This window comes from Myotis myotis, unplaced genomic scaffold (assembly GCF_014108235.1).
Source record: "Myotis myotis isolate mMyoMyo1 unplaced genomic scaffold, mMyoMyo1.p scaffold_m19_p_1, whole genome shotgun sequence".
Lineage (NCBI taxonomy): Eukaryota > Metazoa > Chordata > Mammalia > Chiroptera > Vespertilionidae > Myotis > Myotis myotis.
Window position 1 is genome coordinate 172,735,474 of NW_023416313.1, and position 27,847 is coordinate 172,763,320.

At 41.6% G+C, this 27,847-nt stretch overlaps 1 protein-coding gene across 13 annotated transcripts in view; it reads right to left on the minus strand.

Annotated features, from left to right (window-relative positions):
* The window catches only part of ZNF280D (zinc finger protein 280D), a 117,438-nt gene extending 100,635 nt beyond the window's left edge, over positions 1-16,803 (minus strand). For 7 of the 13 annotated variants that reach the window (XM_036302411.1, XM_036302448.1, XM_036302441.1 and 4 more), the window contains exons 1-3: positions 16,637-16,774; positions 12,660-12,777; positions 2,918-3,034 (exon numbers count right to left, since the gene is read on the minus strand). The gene's annotated coding sequence lies outside the window, so the exon portion shown is untranslated. Of the gene's footprint in view, positions 1-2,917; positions 3,035-3,460; positions 3,588-12,659; positions 12,778-16,636 lie in introns of those variants that run through there. The other 6 variants (XM_036302420.1, XM_036302384.1, XM_036302457.1 and 3 more) reach the window with 4 other exon arrangements.
* Positions 16,804-27,847: the final 11,044 nt, after the last annotated feature.

Genomic DNA, 27,847 nt, shown 5'->3' on the forward strand with positions numbered 1-27,847 from the left:
AGTTTTGCTTGTATACTTAGGAGAGTTTTTTTTAATGGAATGATTTGTATGACACAGTAATTTAAACATTGTTCAGAAAAATGTGATCTGTTACTTGTTTGCTCTCAAATTTCCCAAGGAATCAGGCATTAATATCATTTCACTAATATAAAAGCTTTAAATTGTTTCATTTTACAAACAATTCTTTCATTTTTGTCACTAGTGGCATATCTATGCAGGTTTATAATTTAGAATTCTAATCCCAAATGAATAGAGCTTTAAGGATTCAAAGTGGGCTCTTAACTGTAAGTAACATTCTAATATTTCCAACTCTAGTTTTGTGATCTCAAGAATTTCCAACTATTTCAAGTAGATACTAGAAAATTAATTTTAATATCCATTATCTTAAAAATACTGCACAACAAAAGAAACCAGCACCAAAATAAGAAGGGAACCCACTGTATGGGAGAACATATTTGCCAAATGATAAGCCTGATAAGGGGTTAATTTCCAAAATATATAAAGTACTCATACAACTCAATGAAAGGAAGACACACAACCCAATAAAAAAAATGGGCAGAGCACCTAACAGATTTCCTCAAAGAGGACATACAAATGGCCAAAAGACAAGAAAAAAATGCTCACCGTCACCAATTATCAGAAAGATACAAATTAAAATGACAATGAGGTATCACCTCACATCTTCCAGAATGGCTACCATCAATAAATCAACAAACACATGCTGACAAGGATGTGGAGAAAAAAGAACCCTAGTACACTGCTGGTGGGAATGCAGACTGGTAAACCACTATGGAAAACAGTATGGAGTTTCTTCAAAAAATTAAAAATGGAACTGCCTTTTGATCCAGTGATCCCACTTCTAGAAATAGATCCTATAAAGCCAGAAACACCAATCAGAAAGAATGTATACACCTCTACGTTCATAGCAGTGTTATTTACAATAGCTAAGATCGAGAAATAGCCCAAGTAGATGAATGGATTAAAAAACTGGTACATTTACACACTAGAATACTATGCAGCTATAAAAAAAAAAAAAAAAAAGAAGAAGAAGAAGGATCTCTTACCCTTTGAGACAGCATGGAGGGACCTGGAGAGTATTACACTAAGTAAAATAAGCCAGTCAGAGAGACAAGTATCACATGATCTCACTTATATGTGGAATCTAATGAACAAAACAAACTGAACAAAATAGGTCCAGAGACATTGAAGGATGCAACAGACTGACATATTTCAGAGGGAAGGAGGAGAGGTGATAGTTAATCATTGAATTTATATGCATATTTGCATAGCCATGCCCAGACAATGGTATGGGAGGAAGGCCTGGGGCTGGGGCGGGGTGGAGGGAGTCAAGGGGGGCGGGAGTGGAGGGACATCTGTAATACTTTCAACAATAACTATAACTTTACAGAAAAACTTGTTTTATATCAAGTTTTTAAGGCTGGCTATTTATATTTATCACTGATTTTATTATGGAAAGGAATGGTAACAAGATGTGAAAAGTAGAGAATTTTGATGTCTACTTTGGCATTATAAGACAAACCACACAAATAGAAACCTTAAATTGCAAGCATTAAACTCATACATAGTTGAGAGACCCACAACTAAAATTTGATAAAGTTCTGGTCTTTGGATATGAAATTTTATAAATGAATAAACTTACTAAAATTTTTCTTTACAAACATTAAGTAGATCAGTATCTCCTTTTATGCCTGTTATTTTAAAGAATGCTCTAATGTTAGAAAACTAAGTATGTTTTTAGAATAAGTCCAGTTGTTAACCACCACAGACATATTCTTGAAAAGGGCACATTCCAACCACACAAAATGCACAATTAGAAACATCAGATCACTAGCAGCTAAAATACTACAGACAAAATACTGAGGGGCATAGAAACTTTAGATGGTATCTCATCAAAGCTCATTCAATTTCTAAAAGAACCTAATTTTTTCTTAAGAAAAATATTCCATTCTGAAAATAGTCACTCCAAGAAAAGGACAGAGACCTAAAAAAGGGAGAATATGGATATACATTGTTTTATTTTTTAAATTAAGAAAGAATATGGATATACACAGTTTTCTTTTTTAAATAAGGGAGAATAATATATCAAGTTTTTTTTTAAATAAACCAAAAAATTCAAATGTCATTTTTAAAAAAGATTATACATTCAGTAATCTTAACAGGCAAACAGAAAAGGAGAAGGGTTGGGACTCAGTCTGGAAAAAAGTAGCCTACAAATATGATCAGAACTAGGATAGAAAAAAAATCTAAGTCCTAAAAGAAGTTTCCCTGGCTGGCTATTTCCAAGAAAAAGGTTCAATTCTCCTGTCCGCCACCCTGACTTAGAGAAAAAACTTCATTCTCTGAAGGTAGGTACTCAAAAAATTACCACTTTAATTCTCTGAAATTAGAAATTCAGATGAATTCCTTAAAGCCGAAGGGAATCAGAATAGACCACCCCAAAATATGTCACTATGGCATAAAGACTGTTTTGATCTGAAGGCAATTAAAAAAACAGAAAACACAGAGATCTCTGCCATTCCCCTATCAAAGAAGGACAGAATTTTCCTGTTGTGAAGGTTTTCCCCTTCCCCTCTCCCATACCAGAAAGAAAAACTGCCATTATCACTGGAAACAGAAAGTCAGCACCAAGATGGATCTACACAAACAAATCTCACTAAAAAGCTCTTATCTTCCATGAGTTTCCCTTAAATGTTTACCTTCCTTTAAATTACCACTTCTTACAAAACCAAACCCCTTTTCCTTTGTCCTGACACTTCTCCACAAAATTATCATCCTTCGTTAAAATGGTACATATAAGCCTCAGTGTCTACATTTACTTCTTTGTGTCATTTTTTTTCTATGAAGACCTCCATGAACATAAAAATTAAAATACTGACATTAAATAAAATTTGTATACCTTTTCTTCTGTTAATTTGCAGGTCCTAGGCACTTAACCTAAGGATAAAGGAAAGGATTTTTTTTCTTCCACTAAAGGCAAATCAATCCTCCAAATTGGTGAGCTCAATCAGATTTTCTAAAAACAATAAAAAAAATATAAACAATTAAGGCTTTAAAAATAACACACTCAATCACTTTCTGTCTAATATAAGGCACAATTCTCAATGCTGCATAGAATGTGAAAAAAGTCCCTACCGCAAGAAACTAGTAGGATTATGATAAATACATACAAAATAGAGCATGACAGAGTAATAATAAAACTATTCAGTGCTATAACAAAGATTCTTGACAAGGTGTTGAGGGAACCACAGAAATATGAAATGTGCAAAATAAATTTTGTGCATACTTGTACATTTTCAGGGAGCATCATAGTCTCATGAGGGTCTATGAACCAAAAAGGCTAAGAATCTCTATTTTAGAAGGTTAAAAAAAAAAAAATCACCATCTAGATGGGGAATTTGGATATGTTCCACATAGAAGAAACATACACATTAATCCTTACAAGAAAGATGTTTTCTCAGTGGTTTTTTTTCCAGTAAAAATGTTCATTAAAAATGATTCAATCATACAAAAGTATATGCAGTAAAAAGTATGAATCCTTGCCCACTGACATCACTGCCTCCTGAAATGAGAAACAACTGTTTGAACTTTTCTCAAGACTGAGACTGGTTTAATGACAGAAGTTTATCAGCCCAACTTCTGGAATGTGAAACTTTCAGGGAAGATTCAGAGGGTAGAACTGTGGGGGTTCAGAATGAGGTACCCCAAGATCAGTCTCTGTGATATGCAGATTGTTCTGAGCTAAAGACAATTTAGCTGCAGGCTCAAGAGAAACTTATGCCCCTCCCTTTAACTACCTAGAACAGCGGTTCTCAACCTGTGGGTCACAACCCCTTTGGGAGTCGAACAACCCTTTCACAGGGGGCCTAAGACCATCAGAAAACAAATATATAATTACATATTGTTTTTGTGATTAATCACTATGCTTTAATTATGTTCAATTTGTAACAATGAAATTGGGGGTCACAACATGAGGAACTGTATTAAAGGGTTGCAGCATTAGGAAGGTTGAGAACCGCTGACCTGGAAGAACTTGAATTAAGGGCCTTGCCCATTAAGAGATTATCAGAGATAACTTCTTTTGCAGGGCAAACTTCCATTTACTAAATGTCTTTTCTTCTTATTATCGTGTAATGACCCGACCCGTTGAAGCCCCCAAGATGCATTATTACCTCATCTCTAACTCAGGAAGTCTTAGGTACTTCAATCCCCCTTTCTATGCATTTTCAACCTCTCCTGCATGTGGGGTCTCTGACTCTGTCATGTATGTGGGGTTCCCATACATATATATGTATTAAATTTGGTTATATTCTCTCGATAAACATTTAAAAGTATAAATCCTTATTTCTTCCCCTGCCCTATTCCCAATCCTGATCATCAGAGTTTTGGTGTGTGATGCAATGGATAAGTGATTGAAGATACACTTTGAATTATAGTTTAGGGATAAAAAGGGCATTCCAATACATTATATGCCTTAACAAAGAGCAATATTCATAGCAATGATTTAGACAAAGACCAAACTGTGTGCACATTAAATTTACAGATGAGTAAATAGTATAGTGTATGATAAATAACAAACAAGGCTTTCAAAAAATGTCAATGAGCTAGAATGGTAAAATCTAAAATTTTATATTTGCTCAAAAAACAAAATTTACAGGAGAAACCAAGATGGCGGCATAGGTAAACACCGGAAATTGCTGCCTTGCAATTTCAAAACAACCACTTCAAAACTACAACTGAAAGACAAAACAGACATCATCCAGAACCACAGGAAGGCTGGCTGCGTGGAAATTCTACAACTAGAAGGAAAGAGAAAAGCACAGTGAGACTCAGGAGGTGCGGAAGTAAAGTGCAGAGGTACAGAGGCGCGCGCTCGGAAAGGGCTGGCAACAGGGGACGCCAGAGTCTTTTTCAATCGGGAGGGAGTCTCAAGATCCCGACTGCTCTGAACTCCAGTTCCCAGCGAGTCTCTGGGGAGAAACTGGACTGTCGGACATCGGTCGGAACTCGAAGGCGGCTTTCTCTCAGAGGTGCTTGCAGCAATAACCGCAGGACACTGAGACGGGACACTGAGACCCGGGGGCCTCTTAGGACAGGGCTGAGGACCAGCCATAGCTGTTTGCTCCGCCCTGTTCATTCCCTGAGACCCCGCCCGACCCAAGCTGATAGCAGAGGCTTTTAAATATGAAAGGCCTGGCCCTTTGAGATCTAAAATTACCTAATAAACTGCAGCTGGGTCAGAGAGACCCAGAACATCCAAAAGAAGGCCCAAGGCCCCACAGCAGCTTGCACTGCTTCACAGCTGGGCTCATCTGGGCACCTCCAAACCCCAAACAAGGGAGAGGGATATGCAGATCTCTCCGTAGCTCCTGCTGGGTAGCCTCAGGCAGAGGCTAGATTAGCACCTCCTTAGATCCAAGAGCCCGTGTACCCAGTGGTGAGAGTGGGACCGTCCAGATTACAACTCTTCAGATCCATAAGGGACACACTCAGGGGGCAGACTCAGGGAGCACCAAAGCCCCACTGAAGCAAGTCTTGCCCCATAAGGGTGTCTCCAGCACAGAAGTTCTCCCACTGCAGACACAGCTGATTCTCACAGCCAACTGGCCTGGAGGTCAAATCCTCCCAGTGATACCTACAACAATCAAAGCTTAACTACAACAAGACTGTGCACAAAGCCCACAAAGGGGTGCACCAAAAGTGTCCACCTCAGGTAATTGGGGAGGCTGAGCCACTGGGCCCTGTAGGACACCGAGCATACAAAGCCACTCTATCAACACAGGGAAGCAGACAAAATGCGGAGACAAAGAAACAGATCACAAATGACGAATAAAGGAAAGCAAACTACTGGATATAGAGTTCAAAACCACGGTTATAAGGTTTTTCAAGAATTTTCTAGAAACCGCCAATAAATTTAGTGAAACCCTCGAGGATATGAAAAAGGACCAACTAGAAATTAAGCATACACTGACTGAAATAAAGAATAATATACAGAGATCGAACAGCAGACAAGAGGATCTCAAGAATCAAGTCAAAGATTTGAAATATGAAGAAGCAAAAAATACCCAACCGGAAAAGCAAAATGAAAAAAGAACCCAAAAATATGAAGATAGTATAAGGAGCCTCTGGGACAACTTCAAGCGAACCAACATTCGAATTATAGGGGTGCCAGAAGAAGAGAGAGAGCAAGATATTGAAAACCTATTTGAAGAAATAATGACAGAAAACTTCCCCTACCTGGTGAAGTCCAGGAAGCACAGAGAACCCCAAACAAAAGGAATCCAAAGAGGACCACACCAAGACACATCATAATTAAAATGCCAAGGGCAAAAGACAAAGAGAGAACCTTAAAAGCAGCAAGAGAAAAAAAGTCAGTTACCTACAAGAGAGTACCCATACGACTGTCAGCTGATTTCTCAACAGAAACTTCAGGCCAGAAGGGAGTGACAAGAAATATTCAAAGTGATGAATAGCAAGAACCTACAACCAAGATTACTTTATCCAGCAAAGCTATCATTCAGAATTGAAAGTCAGATAAAGAGCTTCACTGATAAGAAAAAGCTAATAAAGTTCACCACCAAACCAGTATTATATGAAATGCTGAAAGGTATTCTTTAAGAAGAGCAAGAGGGAAAGGTAAAGATAAAAATTATGAACAACAAATACATATGTATCAGCAAGTGAATCTAAAAATCAAGTGAATAAAAAATCTGATGATCAGAGTAAACTGATAAATATAATAGAATCAGGGGCATAGAAAGGGAGTGGACTGACAATTCTTGGGGGAGAAAGGGGTGTGGGGCGGGTGGGAAGAGACTGGACAAAAATCGTATACCTATGGATGAGGACAGTGGGGGGGTAAGGGCAGAGGTTGGGGTGGGAACTGAGTGGAGGAGAGTTATGGGGGGGGAAGAGGAACAACTGTAATAATCTGAACAATAAAGATTTATTTTAAAAAAAAACAAAATTTACAAATATATAAATTAAAGATGTACTACTTATCAGTTTTCATTACCAGAGATCCAATGAGTCAGAATATGACTCATTTAAAAGGTATATGTATTAAACATGTACTATGTGTGCGAGAGGAATACAATGATGATCAAAAATGAAGAGACGGGCCCTAACTGGTTTGGCTCAGTGGATAGAGCATCGGCCTGCGGACTGAAGGGTCCCAGGGTCGATTCCAGTCAAGGGCATGTACTTTGGTTGCGGGCACATCCCCAGTAGGGGGTGTGCAGGAGGCAGCTAATCAATGTTTCTAACTCTGTCCCTCTCCCTTCCTCTCTGTAAAAAATCAATAAAATATATTTTTTAAAATGTTTTTTAAAAAAAAGAAGCAACAGGTCTTGCACTCATGAAGCTTACACTGTAGAGACAGGGACACACACTCATACAAAGAGACGTAAATTGCGCTATGAAGGCTATGGGCATGGAATTTAAAAACTCACAGAGTAAGGATAGTAGGTCTAGTTCACATAATCAAAACTGACTTCCTTGAGAAAGTAGTGATTAAGTTGTTCTTTGAAGAATGAGTTGAGGTTAACTAGGAAAACAGGAAAGGGAAGAAAGCATTCCAGACAGGAAACAGCACAGAAGTTATCCCACTACAAAAGATCTATGGCACAGCAAATATGAGAAACTGCAAAGACACCAGTGTGATTAGAAAAGAAAAGCAAGGGCATATATGCAAATATAGTAGGAGGTTCAAGATAGGAGTCAAACAAAACTATACCTTGGACATCACATTAAAGAATTCTGTCCTTATCCAAATAGCAATGGAAAGCCAATAAAGGGATTTTTTTAAAGCCTCACCCAAGGATATGTTTTTATTTTTTTTAAATATATTTTATTGATTTTTTGTTTGTTTGTTTTACAGAGAGGAAGGGAGAGGGATAGAGAGTTAGGAACATCGATGAGAGACAAACACCCATCAGCTGCTTCCTGCACACCCCCTACTGGAGATGTGCCCGCAACCGAGGTACATGCCCTTGACAGGAATCAAACCTGGGACCCTTCAGTCCAAAGGCCGACACTCTATTCACAGAGCCAAATCGGTTAGGGCAAGATTTACTTTTAACATAGTCTCTGAGCATCCAGATGTATCTGTTTTCATCCATGCAATACAGAACTACCAAATTAACAATTTCCAAAAATAATGCTTTCAATTCCAAACTCTTCAATAACTCGTCCAACATATGCACAGCTGAGTTATCATAGTCTTAGAAGTTTCCAGAATGCAGTGAGGTAAAGAGTAGGTCAAAAGCTTTAGGAACTGGTGTGTCCACCACTGGTTGGTGCTGCCAGGCTATAAGGCTAGTCTTGTGCTATCTATCTAGCCCAAGAAGAGAATATGTAATCCCAAAATAGAAAGGCTGAGATTAAAATGAGGGAAGACGAAGGCATCACATCTGGCACCAAGTAAGTATTACAATAAATGAAATCAACTTTTTCTGAGACTCAATTTCCTCAATTATAAAGAATGGATGATGATGATATACCCATCTCAAAGAAGTATTTGTCTTGATGAAATATGATATCTGTGCATATACTTTATAATCTCTAAAATACCACAATAAATGATTAGAAAGACATCTCTTGTGTTATAACTTCTCAAATGAACACAAATACTAACAATGTAGTGTCAAAAAAGTAGTGCCAATTTTCTATTTACATTTTTCTATTCAATAAAGTTAGAAGATCTGTTACTTATTTTTCCCATGTAACTTAAAAAAAAGCCATTTCTATGTTGCATTTTGTTTATAAGGGATCTTCAGCAGTTCGCAATCCTGTAGAGTTGAAGAAAAAGATAATCTATACCTTGAATAGGAAAAGCCAACTGAGGAATGAATGAGTGAGTAAACAAAGCAGGAGATAGGGCTTTAGAACATACCTAAAACCCTCAGACCCCTCTCAAAGCCTCTCAACCCTCTCAAGGTTTTGCATATCAAACTTGCCAACGGTAACAATTACCTACAAAATAAGGAAAACACAGGGGGAGAGCCTACAAGTTAGGAGCAAATTATTTCATAGACTAATGATGTTTGCTTTGGTTAGTAGCCCTCAAACGAAAGGCATTCAGAAAGTTGTCATACCGAAGAAATATTAAATTTGGCAAAAAAACAACAACAAAAAGTGCGTGATTGATTAACTTCTAAGTATGAAATCTTCTCCTTAGTCCACAAACCCCATCCAAGAAATTTTAAAAATATACATTAATATAATAAAACCATTAAGTATTAATATATTTTCGGAAAAATAATTACATTTTCCCAAACAAAAACTTGAGAGGAGTGGCACTGTTTTACATTTTAACAAATCTCATTAGCATCTGTCTTAATAAAAAGAGCTGGATTCTCTTATCTGCTTCTGCATTCAATCTGTTGCACTATGTCACTCTGTTGAAGAAAATGCAGCCTCACGAGATAAATAGGTGGTAAAGGGAAAAACTTGCAGAACCTTTGAAAGTGTCTCAAGTCCCCAGACCACACTTAGAGAACTACTACACTAGATAAACTAAGTCAAAGCCTTTATTTAAAAGGCAGGCAAAAAAAAAAAAAAAAAAAAAAAGGCAGGCTAAATTACTATATTGGCTAGTCAAAATTTTGAATATACCAATCCAAAGAATAAAGTAATAATTTTAAACTGTTATATTCAGTGATGTGCACAACACTAAGAAAAAGCACTTATTAAGCAAGCATTAATTATGTATAAGGCATTGTGTTTAAAAACACAAAGAAGGATTTGGAGAAAAACCAAGATGGCGGCATAGGTAAACACCGGCTGCCTTGCACAACCACTTCAAAAATACAACTAAAAGACAGAACGGACATCACCCAGAACCACAGGAAAGCTGGCTGAGGGGAAATTCTACAACTAGAAGAAAAGAGAAAAGCACACCGAGACTCAGAGGAGGCGCAGTGCGGCAGTAAAATACAAAGGTGCGGAGCGGGCTGGCGGCTGAGGGCGCGGTTGTCATTTTCAATTGGGAGGGAGTCTCAGGCTCTGGGCTCCAGTTCCAGGCGAGTCTCTGGGAACCCAGACTCAAACGGGAGAAGCGGGACTGTCTGGCATCGGCCAGAACGCGAGGGCAGCTTTCTCTCCGAGGTACTTGCAGCGATTGCTGGGACTCTGAGAGGCAGAGCCTCTGGGGACGGGACTGAGAGCAGCCATAAGTGCTCCCTCCACCCGCCCTGTTGATCCCATGTGACTCGCCCCGCCCAAGCCCTGCAGAGAGCCATTTGCTGGAGAGCCTCAGGCAAAGGCTAGATTAGCACCTCCCCAGAGGACAGAAGTTCTCCCACTGCAGACATAGCTGATTCTCACAGCCAGTTGGCCTAGAGGTCAAATCCCCCCCAGGTTACCTACAACAATCAAGGCGTAACTACAACAAGACTGCACACAAAGACCACTAGGGGGTGCACCAAGAAAGCATAAAAAATGCGGAGACAAAGAAACAGGACAGAAATGGAGGAAGGCAAAATGCTGGATATAGAGCTCAAAACCACACTTTTAAGGTCTCTCAAGAACTGTCTAGAAGCCGCCGATAAATTTAGTAAGACCCTCGAAAAGACTGGTGAGACCGCCGATAAATATAGTGAGATCCTCAAGAAATCTAATGAGACCCTCGATGTTGTGATAAAGGACCAACTAGAAATTAAGCATACATTGACTGAAATAAAGAATATTATACAGACTCCCAATAGCAGACCAGAGGAGCGCAAGCATCAAGTTAAAGATCTGAAATGCGAAGAAGCAAAAAACACCCAACCGGAAAAGCAAAATGAAAAAAGAATCCGAAAATATGAAGATAGTGTAAGGAGTCTATGGGACAGCTTCAAGCGTACCAACATCAGAATTATAGGGGTGCCAGAAGATGAGAGAGAGCAAGATATTGAAAACCTATTTGAAGAAATAATGACAGAAAACTTCCCCTACCTGCTGAAAGAAATAGACTTACAAGTCCAGGAAGCGCAGAGAACCCCAAACAAAAGGAATCCAAAGAGGACCACACCAAGACACATCATCATTAAAATGCCAAGAGCAAAAGACAAAGAGAATCTTAAAAGCAGCAAGAGAAAGAAACTCAGTTACCTACAAGGGAATACCCATATGACTGTCAGCTGATTTCTCAACAGAAACTTTGCAGGCCAGAAGGGAGTGGCAAGAAATATTCAAAGTGATGAATACCAAGAACCTACAACCAAGATTACTTTATCCAGCAAAGCTATCATTCAGAATTGAAGGTCAGATAAAGAGCTTCACAGATAAGGAAAAGCTAAAGGAGTTCATCACCACCAAACCAGGATTATATGAAATGCTGAAAGGTATCCTTTAAGAAGAGGAAGAGGAAGAAAAAGGTAAAGATACAAATTATGAACAACAAATACGCATCTATCAACAAGTGAATCTAAGAATCAAGTGAATAAATAATCTGATGAACAGAATGAACTGTCGATTATAATAGAATCAGGGACATAGAAAGGGAATGGACTGACTGTTCTTGGGGGTGGAAAGGGGTGTGGGGGATGCAGGAAGAGACTGGACAAAAATCGTGCACCTATGGATGAGGACAGTGGGTGGGGAGTGAGGGCGGAGGGTGGGGTGGGAACTGGAAAGAGGAGAGTTATGGGGGTGGGGGGAAAGAGGAACAAATGTAATAATCTGAACAATAAAGATTTAATTTTAAAAAAAGGAAAAAAAAAGACTTTACCTCGAAGTATCAGAGAAAGGAAAAATAAAAATAAAATAAAAAAATAAAAACACAAAGAAGCAAAATCAACATCATTCCAAAAATCACACATTGTTTATCATGGTGTACTAAACCAGAAAAACAGAATGTTCACAATAAAAATAATTGAAATAAAAAACATTTTGGGTTTAATCCAGTTCACCAAAAGGCCTAAATATTATATTTTGATCCTACAGTGTTCCATTCAATCATTCTTTACTATGGAAAATCTCTAAAGGTAAAGTTTGGAAAGAAGGGAAAAAAAATATTAAAGAAAAAATTTGGAACTTCAAAAAATAACTTTCTAAGTACTACCCTGCATTCATTCAAGATGTAGTACAAAAGGCTGACAAACCTATCGTGATAGTAGGAGGAGAGGCAGACAGGTTTAATGTGTGTGTTGGAAAGGGTGGACCTCTAGATCTCATTGTCCAAATTAATCATTCACCTTCAGTATACTATCAGAGTCCATAGGAACAACTTTAGGGTATTTTTCTCTTTTCTTTTAGTTTTTGATTTTCTTTCTTGAGCAGTTATAGTTGTAAAGATTGACATTTTTTTACCTTTAATGTTACCCTGAGATCTTCAAAGAGCAAAGGGAAATTTATTACTTTTAAATAGAATAAAACTCATTTTATCTTATGATTACTATGAGTCTACAGAATCCTGTTATAAATCTAAGCTACATTATGGGATCTTAGTGATTTCAGTTTTCCTACATCCTGAAATATTTCGTTAATTCCATCATCTTAGATTTCACCATTGCACATCAATTATTAACAACTATGCTTTTAAAAAATAAAACTAAAGTAATAATAGGATAATCCAAGGATGAAATAAATCATCATTAATACATTATACTTCATTTTATTATCTTTTTTTCAGCTAATTCTTTTGCTTATTTTATCACCTTTCAAAAAAATGAAAGGCATAGAAGACTGAAGACATCATCTTTGTGGTCTGTGTTGGGAGGAAAAACTTTACTTCTACCCTTTCAGGTTGCAGTAGCTGGGGATCTTCAACTTGAACTAACAAAAGACAGAAAAAGCACACAATTTTTATTAATGTTTACATACCTCAGAGTTCACTCAAGAGGGGTAAAACTCAAAGAAGCAGTTAGGCTCAGGGGCTTATATACCATTTTAAAGGAAAGAGGATTTGAGCTTTGAGAGACAAATCATAGGGAAGTTCTAACTAGGAAATATATGCAAACTCATCTCAGTATCAACTCTGAATCTCAGAAGGTAAGAGTTTCTCTTTCCTTCCTGGTATGGGGAAAAGGGTATGACATAAAAGGAAATTTATGCTCTACTTTAGGCAGACAATGGGAGGGCAAAAAAAACTCTTTATCTGTTGATTCTCAACTGCCTTCTGTTCAAACTAATCTTTATGTCAAAGTGGCACATAATTGGATGGCATATCCTGATCCTCTTCATATGCTTTTAGTTTTCAATGAATACAGTTAAAAGCTCAGAACTTTTTATTTCCTACCCATAATAGGACAAAAGAAAACTGACAAAGGAGACATTTCACAATTATCAGATGAACCTGAAGACCAAGGCAAAGATGGATGGCAAGCACTTCAGACTCTAATGACAAGAGAAATTTGGGAAATGTCGCTGTCTTCAGATAAGATATCCAAAACAAATTTTCTCCAACTCAACAATCAATGAGTGAACAATATGCTTCTAAAAACTAAAAGTAACTTCTCAACTGTCACATGTGAACCTGGAACATATTTATCTTGTAAATACTGATCTGAGATATCAAATACTTCCCTAATAAGTTCTAGCTTATCATTTCTTTTGGGTCTTCATTTTGCATGTACATCATCAATGCAATATTTGAATGTTTTGAAACCTTTGATGGTTCATAATTTTATTGAAGTGTAGGCATCTTCTTTGCTTCATAACTGCAAGATATTTTCAGTTTTAGATTTGTAGACACTCATTTGAATAATCAATCCAATGAATAAAAAAATTTGTGTTGCCCTAACCTGTTTGGCTCAGTGGATAGAGCATGGGCCTGCGGACTGAAGGGTCCCAGGTTCGATTCCGTTCAAGGGCATATACCTTGGTTGTGGGCACATGCCCAGCGAGGAGTGTGCAGGAGGCAGCTGATCGGTGTTTCTTTCTCATCGATATTTCTAACTCTCTATCCCTCTCCCTTCCTCTCTGTAAAAAAATCAATAAAATATATTTTTTAAAAAATCCATGTCATGTTTCCTTCTAGTCACCATTGTATACATCTGTGTTCAACACTTGTTCACTTCTGAACTGTATCAAGTTGAATTTTAGAACACACACAAAGGATGAATAGTCATATGCCCTTTTAGCAAAAGAGCACGGTCTGCATTCTTATAAAAATATTGCATAATGTATAATGTGAAATACACTGGATGACTTAAGTAATCCCGCCAAAATATTAAGCCTGATCTATTCAAAAAATACAGGCAATTGAGGGTACAATGTAAACCCAAAAAGAAGGAAACTGTCAATAAAATACAGAATGTGGGTTATGCGACTAGATCACTGGCCTAGTCTCTTCAAAAGGTCAATGCCATCATACACACACACACACACACACACACACACACACACACAAAGACGCAACAACGCTAAATTAAATGAAATTAACAAATAAATGTAATGCATGATTGGATATTGATAAACGACTAAAAAGGCTATTTGGGGAACTACAGGGAAGATGTGAATACTACAAACATATTGTAGATTATAGGAATTAACTTTAAGTGATTGTGGTATTGTGGTTATATAGAAATTGTCCTAACCTTATGATATACATACGGACACACATACCGTACACTTCAGTGTGAATTGTCATATCTGCAATGGACTTGAGAATGTTCACCAAAGAGAATGTGAAATGGGCCCAGTGGGCGCAGTGGTGGTTGAGCATCCACCAAGGAGCCCATTAGATTCCTGGTCAGAGCACATGCCCAGGTTGTGGGCTCGATCCCCAGTAGGGGGCGTGCAGGAGACAGCTGATCAGTGATGTTCCTCTCTTATCCATGTTTCTATCTATCCCTCTCCCTTCCTCTCTCTCTCTCTCTCTTTCTCTAAGAATCTCTAAATATATGTTCATTTTTTAAAAAGACTGAAATGGGTAGATAAAGCAAATGTGGCAACATGGTAATAACTATTAAAACTTTGGGGTAGGTATGTGTTCAAACGTGCTATCTTCAACTTTTCAAAGTTTGGGGAAAAATACGGTAACACAAAAAATAAAAAAAAAAATGGTTGCGAGGTTCAGAAATGAATTCTTAAACTGTAAAACAAGAGGCAAGTGAGTAGTATCTAAATTTTGTAGGTGAGCCTCCTTGCCTCTTCTCCTCACTACTCACACTCTCTTAAAAAATGAAACATAATATACTGAATTGAACACTGGAATCAGAAGACCTAAGGGTCTGGAATTGGCTCTACCACTTCCCAGCCATGAGCTCATTAAAGAACTCTCCCGCCTGGCCGGTGTGGCTCAGTGTATAGAGCATCCGCCTGCGGACTGAACCCGGGTTTGATTCCCGTCAAGGGCACATGCAGGAGACAGCCAATCAATGATTCTCTCTCATCATTGATGTTTCTATCTCTCTCTCTCTACCTCTTCCTTCCTCTCTGAAATCAATAAAAATATATTAAATTTTAAAAAAAACAAAACACCTCTCCAGGAGGCTCTTTCCTCACCTTGGTTTCGGGGTAGGTCTCAATGACAGATACAAATGATAGATACTTTGTATGGGTATTTGCACCGATGTTTTAAAACATCCAAAGCACTTAATTTCCTAAGCGAACCTGGGCCTTCGCAGGCGCAGCAAGTGTCTACTGAAAGACGGCCCGAGTTGGCACCGGAACCCCCGATGCAGGACGCCTGACCACTGCCCAGGGGCGGCTTTTGTACTTTAAAACTCTCCTTTCAGTTTTCTGTGTCGTGGCACTAAAAGACGTCAAATTCTTAAGACACAAGCCAAACCTGAAAGCTATACATAAATTAAAAACAAATAGATTATAAATTAGAATTTTTAAAAAAAACACCTAAATCTTCGCAACACAATGAGAACCCGCGAAGGAAGGTGCCTGCAGACGCGGGTTCCCTCGGACGCGTCTCCTCTCTAGCAGATTCCGCTTAAATGCGTTTTAACGCGGGACCACGCGGGAGGCGCCCCTCGCGTCGCCAGAGCCGGAGGAACCCTCCGAGTGGGATCCTCCGCTCCGCCTCACGAGGTGAAGCCTGAAGCTATGTCGGAAATTGTGTCTCCAAGTCCGCGCTGTCCCTCTGGGCCTTTCCTGGAGACAATGAGACGGGGCGGCCGCGGCGGGGCAGGGAAGTCCCCGGGGCCAGGGCAGGGCGTGCGCGGGCCGAGCCGGCCACCTGGGCGGGACCCTGGGCCCGGCTCTCCGACGCCCGCGAGTTCGGAACCGCCCGTCGTCCCTGCCGACGACGGGGAGGCTCCGGGGAGACTCGGGGGAAGGCTGCTGTGAGAGGAGCGGGGTCTCCGCCACACATCGGCACAAAGTGCGCGGAGACGATGGGAGTTGGCTCGAGAGAGAAAAGCCACCACCAGGCTGGGGGCGCCCGGCCTCGGGAAGGGAGGAAGGGAGGCGGCGGCGGCGGCGGCCTGCGCGGCCCCGGCCTGCGCCCCGAGCGGCCGCCGCGCCGCGCCGGGATGCCTCCCACGCCAGGGCCGGCGCAAGATGGCGGGCCGCCGGCCGCCGCGCAGCCAGTCCCCGTCCCCGCTCCCTGGGTGCTCTGGGCGACCCGCGCCGGCCTCGACACCCCCAGCCCGGCGCCCCCGGAATGAGGCGGCGCCGGCCGCGCGGGAGGGCCTCTGCCTGCCGCAGCGCGGGGCGGGCGGGGGCGGGGGGCGCTTACCGTGAGCGGAGCGGATCGGCCTGACTGGGGCCCTGAGGAGGAGGAGATAGAGGAGGAGGAAAAGGAGGAGCTCGAACAACTACCCCGCCGCGACCGCGGCGGCGCCCATTGCGGAGCAGGCAGCCGAGCCGCGGGGAGAGGGCCGAGGGGTTCGCGAGGAGCCCGCGCGCTGCCTCATGGGTAGGCTCCGGGTCGGCCTGGGCGAGTCCGGGCTCCTTGTCTTCCCCGCGACCGGGAGGCGGGCTGGCATGTGTGCCGCCTCGCAGGCCCTCGAAGGCCGGCCGCCCAGCCACGCGCCCGCGGGGGGCGAGGCCCTGCCCGCCGGTCTGCTCCCCCACCCGCCGGGGCAGCCATCCCGCGGTCGGGGCTGCGAGGAATCCGAAGGCGTGGAGACGAGCGTGGCGGGGCCCCCTCCGTGGACCAGCTAGTTCCCCGCAGGCTTGGAAGGAGGTGGAGGGAGAGGGGCACCGCTGCAGAGCAGCACCGAGCTAAGGCGCGAAGACATCACCAGAGGAGAAAAAGAAGTGAAGTCAGGTTCGTTTCATAACTGGCCAGTGTTACTAAATTTGTTTCAGACACGCAGTTTTGCTGGTGTCTCCTTTAAATTGCTAACTCTGCCGAATGGATGCCCGTCATAACGAGAGGAAAAAAAGTTAAGATACGTGCATTTTTGCAAGAACACTTGCCAAGAAACGGCTCGCACACATACTTGATAGACGTTGCAGTCTGACCTGTAAGGAACGTTTCCTCTCCCGGTTGTCTTCACAGTATCAATGGCAGTGATGGGCCAGCTCTCGGGAGTGACCTGGATTTGAAATCTGGCCTCTTGTTAGATCCCGAACACATACACACGATCGCTGCACACAATATTCGATCAACTGAATACTACTATTCTTGCTCCCTATTTGAATTGGTTTCTTCTTCCTCATTATGGCTGCTCCAGGCTCTTCTCTGCTGTTTATGGTGATAGTTGCTTCCTTACTGATTACCATTCCCAGATCCATCTTCCCAAAAGGTGACTCGCATCACCCCTGGAGGCCTGGTATGGCCACAAATAACCAGGACCTCTTTCGCCAACTGGGCTAAGGATATTCTGCCCAGCTGCCCCTTTCTGGCTCACCTTGAAAATAAGCTTTATAGGAAAAGACACAAAATAATGAAAAATAACAAACATGGAAAGCTAAATGGTCAAAAACCTTGGCACAATTTTAAGTCATTATATTTCAAATATTTGAAATATATATTTCAAATTTTAAGTCATTATATTTCAAATATTCCTAATATTTGAAATATAGTGACTTAGCAAAGCATGTTAAAGTATGAAAGTGAACTTAAGATTTCACTCTGTATTCTAGAGCCTGGTCCTCAATTTGAAGAGACAGAAACTTCAGGTTGTTAGCCCTGTTAACGTAAAAATATACAAACCTGTACAGAATTTTTGTGAGTTTATTTGAGCCAACTGTCAACAATTGCCGGGAAGCAGAATCTCAACGGGTTGGGATAGTGCTCCAGAGAATGGTGGTTTATCTTCTATTTTTATACATTGCAATCAAAGGAGGAGATGTAGGTGGGTTACATGAAATCCATTGGTGATAGAGAGTCGGGAGAAAGCAAAGTGGGGAACCCTCTGGGATTGGATAAAGAGTAAAATGATAGACACATACTTCTTTTACTTAGGTGGGTACAGGATAGTTAACAGGCAATAATTAACATGATAGCAATAACAAGGAATTTATGGTCTGTCATGACACCCAAGGCATTTGGTTATGGCCTGAGGGATCCGGAAAAAGGGAAGTTACAAGTTACCCTGACATTTCAAGGATATGTTACTGTAGATGCAAAAAGACAGACTCCGTTAAAGTAAAGATTGACCTTGTCAGGGAAGATACCAGCCTAGGAAGTAACTACCCACCATAACTGCTTTTAGTTAAAGTTTAATTTCCGACCATCTTTGTGGTTACTTTAGGGCTGCCATGCAGGCCTTCCATGCACTTTCAGGTTAGCATGTGGCCCCTCAGAGCTAATTTAAATCCAGAAGGATGATTCATGCCCACCAAACTTACTAGAGACTGATAAATAAAACAAAACCCCAATTTATTCCTTTTTCTTTCATGAAAAACATAACTGCCATGAAGACCAGAAAACTCTGATCAACACATTGTCACTCAAAAGGAACATTTACATGAGAATCCAAAATACAAAGGATGTCTGATGACTATGAAATCAACACACAGGAAGTAATTTGGATGATTTGACTTCTCTATCCTTAAAGTTCCTCCCTTGGCTTCCAGAACATTCATCTCTTGGTTCTCTTGACTTACTGTCTACAACCTTCCCATCATTTGGGATAAAAAACAAAAGAGTTTTTTTCTTTCTCTGGATGATAAGCTGTTCAAATGTGAATATTGGAAGAGTTACAAACTTTTTTCTTTTTTTTGCTACTTGGGAGAGCCAACTGAGAATAAGACTAACATGTGAGGGAGGGAGAGCTGGGCAAATCAATCATTGGGAACGGAAGTCAATCCCTGAGATCATCATAAACTCAAATCAAACCCAACATGAACCCATCCTACCTCTAGACTTCTCTGTTATATGAGCCAATAAATTCCCTTTCTGTTTAAGCTGAAGGAGTCCAGAATAAGACACTGTAGCATAAAAATTATTTTTAGCTAAAGGCATTTGAATTCCTGAAATCCCTTATCTGCCTTAAAGGCAGAGCCTTCCCACAAAAAAAACAAACAAACTCAATTGTCTTAAATCTCCTCCCAGGGAGCAACTAGGAAAGGTTGATTCATATCTTTAGAAACCATGAGAATTGTCACCACACCTAAACCACAACATTGTCACAAAACAACATGTCTATAATCTATTCCCCTAAGGGCCCATTTATCTTTCCTAAAAGTTTCTTGTTTTCCTTCTTCCACCTTCTAAAACAGTGGTTCTCAACCTTCCTAATGCTGCGACCCTTTAATACAGTTCCTCATGTTGTGGTGACCCCCAATTTCATTGTTACAAATTAAACATAATTAAAGCATAGTGATTAATCACAAAAACAATGTGTAATTATATATGTGTTTTCCAATGGTCTTAAGCAACCCCTGTAAAAGGGCCATTTGACCCCCAAAGGGGTTGCAACCCACAGGTTGAGAACCGCTGTTCTAAAAAGTGTTTTGTTTTCATGTGTCCTTTTATCCCTCCCCCTTCACCTATTGAAAGGATATATAAGCCCCCAATTCTAATCACCCCTGTGAATCACATTTCTTTGTGAACTCCCCTACATAGTATGTGATTAAAATATTTTTTTCTCTTGCTAGCCTGTCTTTTTTCAGTTTAATTCACAAGCCTCCCCAAACTAAATCTAAGAAGGTAGAGGAAAAGATTTTCCTTTCTGGTGTTTCAGAAAACCAAAGAAATACCAAGCACACTTCCTAGAGAAAGGGAGGGACCTTGTTTATTAACATTAGTGGACTCCGGGAATAATTTCCAAATCAGAGTGAAGAAACACGCAGAGGGCTTCACTTTTTATAACCTTCTGGGGTCTTTGTCTTGCAGATATGGTTCCACCCCCTTTCCTGGGCTTACAGGAAGACCTCCGGTGTTGGGGGTCCTGAGGCCATATCCGATGATCTGTCCTGGGGCGAGCGATAACACACACACACACCCCCCACCCCACCCCCGCAGTGCATTGTTCACAGTTTTTATGGCCTGACACCCCTTGCAAGACCAGTTTCCTCCTCATTGGCAAAGCCTATTTGAGTTGGGTTTTCTGTTCCTGTAACTGAAAGGAACTATGGTATAAACAGTGATAAATATTTACCATCCTATTTTTACTTGTATACCCAGGAAACCTACAGTTCCTAGCTCCCTTCTACATTCTGGCCAGTGGAGTGTAGACAGAAGCAATGGTTGCCCAATCTAAGCCTGACCCTTAAAACTTCAGTGATTTATAGTTCCTTTCTGTTGTTTATACATCAGTCTGCCACATACAGAAAACTAAGGCTGAGGAACTAAGGGATGACAGCAAGAAGAGATGGAAGGACACTGGGATTCTTTTTCTTTTTATCCTCACCTGAGGATGATGTGCTTTCATTAATGAGAGAGAGAGGGAGAGGGAGAGAGAGAGAGAGAGAGAGAGAACTAGCAATGTGAGAAAGAAACATTGAGAGCTTGCCTCCTACACACATCCCAACCAGGGATTAAACTGGCAACCTAGCTATGTGCCCTTTCTTGGAATTGAACCTGCTACATTTTAGTGTATGGAATGATACTCCAACCACTGAGCCACCCAGCCAGGACAACACTGTTATTCTTAACTAGAGGCCCAGTGCATGAAAATCGTGCGGGGGCGGGGGGGCGGAGATCCCTCAGCCCAGCCTGCACCATCTCGCAATTCGGGACCCCTCAGAGGATGTCCAACTGCCGGTTTAGGTCCAATCCCACAAGGATCCCTGAGGGATCAGGCCAAAACTGGCAATTAGACATCCCTCTCGCAATCCAGGACCACTGGCTCTTAACCGCTCACCTGTCTGCCTGTCTGATTGCCCCTAACCACTCTGCCTGACTGCCCCATCACCCTAACCATTCTGCCTGCCTGCCTGATCGCCTCTAACTGCCTCTGCCTGCCTACCTGATCGCCCCTAACCACTCTCCTTCCTGTCTCATCGCCCCTAACCACTCGCCTGCCTGCTTGATCACCCCTAACCACTCACCTGCCTGCCTGATCAGCCCTAACCACTCTGCCTGCCTGTCTGATCACCTCTAACTGCCTCTGCCTGCCTGCCTGATCACCCCTAACCGCCTCTGCCTGCCTGCCTGATTGCCCTTAACCACCTCTGCCTGCCTGCCTGCCTGATTGCTCCTAACCGCTTGCCTGCCTGCCTGATTGCTCCTAACCGCTTGCCTGCCTGCCTGATCTCCCCTAACCACTTGCCTGCCTGCCTGATCAACCCTAACCACTCTGCATGCCTATCTGATCACCTCTAACCACCTCTGCCTGCCTGCCTGATCACCCCTAACCACCTCTGCCTGCCTACCTGATCACCCCTAACCATTCTGCTTGCCTGCCTCATTGCCCCTAACCACTCTGCCTGCCTGCCTGATCGCCCCTAACTGTTCGCCTGCCTGCCTGATCACCCCTAACCACTTGCCTGCCTGATCAACCCTAACCACTTTGCCTGCCTGCCTGATCGCCCCTAACCACTCTACCTGCCTGCCTGATCAACCCTAACCATTCGCCTGCCTTCCTGATCACCCCTAACCACTTGCCTGCCTGCCTGCCTCATCGCCCCTAACCACTTGCCTGCCTGCCTGCCTGACTGCTCTTAACCACCTCTGCCTCAGCCCCTGCCACCATGGTTTCATCCGGAAGGTTGTTTGGCTGTCCGGTCGAATTAGCATATTATGCTTTCATTGTTATAGATAAAATTGCATGAGCATATCCACCATACTCATTGGGACGATTAGAGCAAAACATAAACCTTTGTTGGGTTATGACACTGAGATTTGAGGTTTATGTCAACATAAGAAACCTCTGAACCTGTAGAAAAATTTTATAAGTGCTTATTTGAGCCAAGGTGACATACGCTGGGGAGCAAGATCTCAAAGGCTCCAAAGAATAACAGTTTTGAAGCTTTGTTTATGCATTTGAAACTTAGGAAGGAACCTATGCAAGGTAGGGATTGGGTTACAGGATAGTTAACAATATTATGTGCTCTTTTGAGGATGGTTATTTCAAAGGTATGTTAACCTAGATGACCAGAAACAATGGATGGGGCTTGCTTAGGCCAAAGATGAACCTTTTACTAAAGAAGTTATATGCCAGGTTTCAAGATGGTGGTGGAGTACGTGGATCCTTCTTGCACCTCCACCCAGAAACAAACTGGAAAAAAACTAAATTGGGGAACATTCACCTTGAATCACCAACTGAAGACTAGCTGAAGAGGAGACTCCTAACAAGGAAGGGCAGAAACCACCTCTAGACTGGTAGGAAGGGCAGGGTCTTGAGAGGGGCTGGCCCAGCTCCCACAGGTGGCAATCTGAGGGTGAGGAGGAATATCTCGGCTTCTGGGGGAAAGAGGGAGGGTTCCCTGAGATGTTCGAGGTCCAGACCCCAGGCTGGGCTTCCCATGCCCAAGCACAAGAGCCTTGAACAGCGGCCCACATACCATCCAGTGGTGAAAGGTGGTGGAGCCACTGCCAGGGAAACGGAGTCTGTTGGAGACAAAGAAAGCCATTTTCTTTTAAAAATCAAAGCACATGATTTTTGTTTGCAGCCACTCACCTGAGGCTTTGGTGGAGGGAGGCAGTGCAGACAGGAGTCATCTGAGGAGAGGCTGGGGTGGGAGGCATTGGGGGAGAAGTTAAAAAGCGGCAGCTGGAAGACCTGCACTCAGTCATCCCCCATACTGCAGCCGCCGTTTTTCCTGAGAGGCTCAAGCCCCTCCAAGCAGTGATAGCCTACAGAAAGGCAAATACCTGCCCTGAAGATATAGCTTGCCCCACCTTGCATCTCGATCCTTGCTGAGGAGGCAACAACAGAGGCAAGCCTATGGGTCTGGACAGTCTCAGGGTATCAGTGGCTGGCTTTGGGGTGGAGCCATTCACCCACTGTCCGGGAACCTAATTGGTACCTCTGCTTCACAGAGAGATGATAGAAACTCCCGGCTTCCAGCAGTTCCCATTGGATTGCATATGAGGGGCTCCGCCCTGCTGAAATCAGGGAAATATTCTGAGGCCGACTTAATTGTGTGGCTCTGGGTTGGGCAACACACCCACCATCTTCCCTGAAATCTGAACGGGACCTCCCCCTCACATGAAACCCAGAGGTGTCAGCCTCCCAATTCCACCAGAAGCCCTTTCAGAAGTCTTTCCAGTGACTAAGTTTGATAGCTGGCTGGCATGGAGGCAGAGCCCAAGTGCCTTGGGAAATTTTCTGACTGGCCTCTGGACCCCCATGCTGCTAACAAGCTGGCCCTAGAGTGCAGATTGGCCCCTTCAGCAAGCCAAGCCCTGTGGAGGCAGCCATAAACTGTGGATCATTGAAGCTTCCAACAGGTTGCCCAGAGCCAAACCTGGACAGATTCTGACAGTGGCTAGCACCAAAGTACCTCCCAGGAGACCCAGGAATGGCATACAAAACAGCCTCAATCAACATAAGAGCAGGATCCAAAGGTAGCTCTCATGTGGCACAAAATTTTGCTAAGGCAAACTCCACTTTGCTTTTTTTTTTGGCATTATTTTCTTTGCTTTGTTCTTATTTTTGTTTCTCTTTGGTCTTTCATATCTTTCCTTTTCTTACTCTATTTTTTGTTCTTTCTCCTTTTCTTTTTTTCCTTTTCTTATTTTTCTCTTTTGTCATTCTCTTTTTTCCATTTCATAATTTTTTCTTTCCTCTTTTATACCATTTTCCTTTTCCTATTCTTTATTCTCTCCCTTCTTTCCTTTCATATTCTTTTTCTTCCACTTTTTTCTTCTCATATCTTTTTTCTTTTCTTATATTCTTGTTCTCTTTTGTTTTTCCTAATCCTCTTTCCTTTTGTGATAGTTGCTGTTGTATGGGGCCTTTTGAATGTTTTTGTTTTGTTTCTTGTTTTTCTCTGTCAGCAACTGCAGAACAGCTCACATTATATGGGGTTGAGCCTCACAGTCAGCCAGCCGGCATGAGATCCAACTTGTGAATGGGACAACAAAAATCAAGACCCAACACCATAAGGAAAGATGAAATAATCCACACAAGAGAAATTCCTAGCCGAAACCGGTTTGGCTCAGTGGATAGAGCGTCGGCCTGCAGACTGAAAGGTCCCAGGTTCGATTCCGGTCAAAGGCATGTACCTGGGTTGCGGGCATATCCCCAGTAGGAGATGTGCAGGAGGCAGCTGATCGATGTTTCTCTCTCATCGATGTTTCTAACTCTCTCTCTCCCTTCCTCTCTGTGAAAAATCAATAAAATATATTAAAAAAAAAGAGAGGAATTCCTAGAGCATCCAGCTCAGGAGATCAAAGACTCTCACCAATAGGTCCCAAAGGATACTTTCTACATAAGGCCATCCCATGAAAACTGAGAGGCATAGCAATTCTATCTAATACATAGAAATAAACACAGAGACAGCAAAAATGAGGAGACAAAGAAATCCCAAATGAAAGAAAAGGAGGAAGTTCCAGAAAAAGAGCTAAATGAAATGGAGGCAAGAAATTTATCAGGTATAGAATTCAATGTAAAGGTTATAAGCATGCTCAAGGAACTTAGTGGAAACTACAACAGCATGGAATGGGAAGTAGAAACCATGAAGAAGAACTAGTTGGAAATGAAGAATACCATATCAGACATCAAGAATACACTGGAAGGAATTAAAACTAGAATGAATGAAATAGAGGATCAGATTAGTGATGTGGAAAACAAGGTGGGAAAAACACTCAATTAGAGCAGGAAAAAATTTTTTAAATTTTTGTTATCTCTTTGGGACAACATGAAATGTAACAAAGTCTGAATCATAGGGTGTCCAGAAGGAGAAAAATATGAGCAAGGAATAGAGAACCTACTTAAAGAAATAATGACAGAAAACTTCCCTAACCTGGTGAAGGAAAAAGTCACAGAAGTTCAGGAAGCATAGAGAGTCCCAATCAAGAGGAATAAAAAGAGCCCAGTCGGTGTGGCTCAGTGGTTGAGCATTGACCCATGAAGAAGGAGGTCACAGTTCGATTCCTGGTCAGGGCACGACCCCTGTAGGGGGCGTGCAGGAGGCAGCCAATCAATGATTCTCTCTCATCATTGATTATTTTATCCCTCTCTCCCTCTCTTTCCTCTCTGTGAAATCAATAAAAACATGTATGTGTTTTTTTTAAAAAAAGAACACTAAGAGACCCACACTAAGACACATCATAATTAAAATAACAAATATTAAAGATAAAGCAAGAATCTTAAAGACAGCAAGAGAGAGACAGAAAGTTACCGACAAGGGAGTTCCCATTAGAATGTCAACTGATTTCTCCACAGAAATACTTCAAGCCAAAAGGGATTTACTCAAAGTAATGGAAAGCAAGGAACTGAATCCAAGACTACAGTATCCAGCAAGGCTGCATTTAAAATTGAAGGTGAAAAAAAAATTGGAGGTGAAAATGCCCGGACAGTGTAGCTCAGGGTTAAGCGTTGACTTATGAACCAGAAGGTCACAATTTGATCCCCAGTCAGGGCATATGCCTGGGTTGTGGGCTTGATCCCCAGAGGGGATTGCAGGAGGCAGCTGATCAATGATTCTATCTCATCATTGATGTTTCTCTCTCTCTCTCTCTCTCTCTCTCTCTCTCTATTTCTCTCTCTCTCTCCCTTCCTCTTTAAAATATTAAAAATAAAATAAAAAGACCACATGTTAAGACACTAAATAAGTCTTAACAAATTCAAAAATATTTAAATCATATCAAGCATCTTAGACCACAAGGGCATGAAACTGGAAGTCAACTATAATAAAAGCACTCAAAAACATTCAAACATCTGGAAGCTAAGCAGCATGTTATTAAACAATGAATGGATTACCAAGGAGATCAAGCAAGAAATCAAAAATTTCCTAGAAACAAATGAAAATGAACACACAGCAACCTAAAATCTATGGGACGTGTAAGCAGTCCTGAGAGAGAAGTTCATAGCATTATAGGCCTACCTCAAAAAACAAGAAAAGGCTCAAGTAAACAATCTAATCCTATAATTAAGTGAATTAGAAAGAAAACAACAAGAAGATCCCAGAGGAAGTAGAAGGAAGGATGTAATAAAGATCATAGTGGAAATAAATAAGCTAGAGACAAAAAAAAAAAAGATTAATAAACTCAAGAGCTGCTTCTTTGAAAAGATAAACAAGATTTATGAGCCTTTGCCAAACTCATGAAGAAACAGAGAGAAGACCCAAATAAATAAAATCAGAAATGAAAGAGAATTAACTGACATCACAGAAATACAAAGGATTGTAAGAAAATACAAGGAACAACTACATACCAAAACTCTGGACAACCTAGGTGAAATGGACAAATTCCTAGAAAATACACAACCTGCCAAAACTCAATCAGAAAGAATCAGAAAACCTAAATAGGCCAATAACAACTAATAGAGTTAAACCAGTAATCACAAAAATCCCAGCAAACAAAAGTTCTGGACCAGATAGGTTCACAGGGGAGTTTTACCAAACATTCAAAGAAGAACTAACACCAATCCTCCTCAAACAATTCCAGAAAATTCAAGAAGAGGGAAGACTTCCAAGCTCTTTTTATGAGGCCAACATTACCCTAATCCAGGGGTGGGCAAACTTTTTGACTCGAGGGCCACAATGGGTTCTTAAACTGGACTCAGAAGAAGGAGCTGCGGCCGTGTTTCCCGATGTTGCCATGTTAATACTGCTGCTGGTGAAGGAGCGGAGGGGAGAGCAAGAGAACCCTCCGCTCTTTCGGCTCCACGGGCCGGATAGAACAGCCGAACGGGCTGGATCCGGCCCGCGGGCCGTAGTTTGCCACGGCTGCCCTAATCCCAAAACCAGATAAAGATACTACAAAGAAAGAAAATAATAAACCACTATCCCTGATGACCATAGATACTAAAATACTCAACAAAGTATTAGCAAATTGGATTCAGCAATACACTAAAAGATCATACACCATAACCAAGTGGGATCTATTCTGGGGATGCAAGGTTGGTTCAATATTGGAAAATCAATAAACATAATACATCATATAAACAAAATGAAGGATAAAAATCACATGATCATATCAATAGATACAGAAAAGGCATTTGACAAAATCCAGCACCCATTTATGGTAAAAAACAAAAAACAAAAAAAAAAAACCTCTCAGCAAAGTAAGAATAGAGGAATCATACCCCAACATACTAAGGCAGGGGTGGGCAAACTTTTTGACTCGAGGGCCACAATGGGTTCTTAAACTGGACTGGAGGGCCGGAACAAAAGCATGGATGGAGTGTTTGTGTGAACTAATATAAATTCAAAGTAAACATCATTACATAAAAGGGTATGGTCTTTTTTTTTTTTAGTTTTATTCATTTCAAACGGGCCGGATCAGGCCCGCGGGCCGTAGTTTGCCCATGGCTGTACTAAGGCCATAGGTGACAGACTTACAGCCAACATCATATTCAATGGACAAAAACTAAAACCATTTCCCTTAATATCAGGAATAAGACAGAAATGTCTACTCTTATTCAATATAATACTGGAATTC